Genomic DNA, 2,500 nt, shown 5'->3' on the forward strand with positions numbered 1-2,500 from the left:
TCTCCCTCGCGGTCCTGCTCCCTCTCCCTCGCGGTCCTGCTCCCTCTCCCTCGCGCTTGCGCTCCCTCTCCCTCGTGCATGCGCTCCCTCTCCCTCTCCCTCGCCCTCGCGCTCCCTCTCGCTCGCGCTCCCTCTCGCTCGCGCTCCCTCTCGCTCGCGCTCCCTCTCCCAGGCGCTCCCTCTCCCTCTCGCTCGCGCTCCCTCTCCCTCGCGCTCCCTCTCCCTCGCGCTCCCACGCCCACGCCCACGCCCTCGCCCTCGCCCTCGCCCTCGCCCTCGCCCTCGCCCTCGCGCTCCCTCGCCCTCGCGCTCCCTCGCCCTCGCGCTCCCTCTCCCTCTCCCTCGCGCTCCCTCTCCCTCGCGCTCCCTCTCCCTCGCGCTCCCTCTCCCTCGCGCTCCCTCTCCCTCTCCCTCGCGCTCCCTCTCCCTCTCCCTCGCGCTCCCTCTCCCTCGCGCTCCCTCTCCCTCGCGCTCGCGCTCCCGCTCCCTCGCGCTCCCGCTCCCTCGCGCTCCCGCTCCCTCGCGCTCCCGCTCCCTCGCGCTCCCGCTCCCTCGCGCTCCCGCTCCCTCGCGCTCCCGCTCCCTCGCGCTCCCGCTCCCTCGCGCCCTCGCTCCCTCGGGCTCTCGCTCTCTCTCCGTCGGGCTCTCGCTCTCTCTCCGTCGGGCTCTCGCTCTCTCTCCGTCGGGCTCTCGCGCTCTCTCTCCCTCGGGCTCTCGCGCTCCATCTCCCTCGGGCTCTCGCTCCCTCTCCCTCTCCCTCGCGCTCCCGCTCCCTCGCGCCCTCGCTCCCTCGGGCTCTCGCTCCCTCTACCTCGGGCTCTCGCTCCATCACCCTCTCCCTCGCGCTCTCGCTCCCTCTCCCTCGCGCTCTCGCTCCCTCTCCCTCGGTCTCTCGCTCCATCGCGCCCTCGCGCCCTCGCTCCCTCGCGCCCTCGCGCCCTCGCTCCCTCGCTCCCTCGCTCCCTCGCTCCCTCGCTCCCTCGCTCCCTCGCGCCCTCGCTCCCTCGCTCCCTCGCTCCCTCGCTCCCTCGCGCCCTCGCTCCCTCGCGCCCTCGCTCCCTCGCTCCCTCGCGCCCTCGCGCCCTCGCGCCCTCGCTCCCTCGCGCCCTCGCTCCCTCGCGCCCTCCCTCCCTCGCCCTCGCGCTCCCTCTCCCTCGCGCTCCCTCTCCCTCGCGCTCCCTCTCCCTCGCGCTCCCTCTCCCTCGCGCTCCCGCTCCCGCTCCCTCCCGCTCCCGCTCCCTCGCGCTCCCGCTCCCTCGCGCTCCCGCTCCCTCGCGCTCCCGCTCCCTCGCGCTCCCGCTCCCTCGCGCCCTCGCTCCCTCGGGCTCTCGCTCTCTCTCCGTCGGGCTCTCGCTCTCTCTCCGTCGGGCTCTCGCGCTCTCTCTCCCTCGGGCTCTCGCGCTCCATCTCCCTCGGGCTCTCGCTCCCTCTCCCTCGGGCTCTCGCTCCCTCTCCCTCGCGCTCTCGCTCCCGCTCCCTCGCGCCCTCGCTCCCTCGGGCTCTCGCTCCCTCTACCTCGGGCTCTCGCTCCATCACCCTCTCCCTCGCACTCTCGCTCCCTCTCCCTCGCGCTCCTCGCTCCCTCTCCCTCGCGCTCTCGCTCCCTCTCCCTCGCGCTCTCGCTCCCTCTCCCTCGGTCTCTCGCTCCCTCGCTCCCTCGCTCCCTCGCGCCCTCGCTCCCTCGCTCCCTCGCTCCCTCGCTCCCTCGCGCCCTCGCACCCTCGCGCCCTCGCACCCTCGCGCCCTCGCTCCCTCGCGCCCTCGCTCCCTCGCGCCCTCGCTCCCTCGCTCCCTCGCGCCCTCGCTCCCTCGCTCCCTCGCGCCCTCGCGCTCTCCCTCCCTCGCCCTCTCGCTCTCCCTCCCTCGCCCTCTCGCTCCCTCTCCCTCGTGCTTGCGCTCCCTCTCCCTCTCCCGCTCCCTCTCCCTCTCCCTCTCCCTCTCCCGCTCCCGCTCCCTCTCCCTCTCCCTCTCCCTCTCCCTCTCCCTCCCTCTCCCTCTCCTTCTCGGTCCTGCTGCCTCTCCTTCTCGGTCCTGCTGCCTCTCCTTCTCGGTCCTGCTGCCTCTCCTTCTCGGTCCTGCTCCCTCTCCCTCGCGGTCCTGCTCCCTCTCCCTCGCCCTCGCGCTCCCTCGCCCTCGCGCTCCCTCTCCCTCGCGCTCCCTCTCCCTCGCGCTCCCTCTCCCTCGCGCTCCCTCTCCCTCGCGCTCCCTCTCCCTCGCGCTCCCTCTCCCTCGCGCTCCCTCTCCCTCGCGCTCCCTCTCCCTCGCGCTCCCGCTCCCTCGCGCTCCCGCTCCCTCGCGCTCCCGCTCCCTCGCGCTCCCGCTCCCTCGCGCTCGCTCTCCCTCGCGCTCCCGCTCCCTCTCCCTCGCGCTCCCTCTCCCTCGCGCTCCCTCTCCCTCGCGCTCCCTCTCCCTCGCGCTCCCTCTCCCTCGCGCTCCCTCTCCCTCTCCCTCGCGCTCCCTCTCCCTCTCCCTCGCGCTCCCTCTCCCTCTCCCTCGCGCT

The 2,500-nt window shown here is 75.1% G+C and overlaps 1 protein-coding gene and 1 pseudogene across 3 annotated transcripts in view; both read left to right on the forward strand.

The window, feature by feature from the left end:
* stim2b (stromal interaction molecule 2b) overlaps positions 1 to 2,500 on the forward strand; it is a 163,535-nt gene that overhangs the window by 80,927 nt on the left and 80,108 nt on the right. The window lies entirely within an intron of this gene.
* LOC132210524 (uncharacterized) overlaps positions 1,905 to 2,500 on the forward strand; it is a 5,159-nt pseudogene continuing 4,563 nt past the window's right edge.

The sequence above is a fragment of the Stegostoma tigrinum genome, chromosome 1, assembly GCF_030684315.1.
Source record: "Stegostoma tigrinum isolate sSteTig4 chromosome 1, sSteTig4.hap1, whole genome shotgun sequence".
Taxonomy (NCBI): domain Eukaryota; kingdom Metazoa; phylum Chordata; class Chondrichthyes; order Orectolobiformes; family Stegostomatidae; genus Stegostoma; species Stegostoma tigrinum.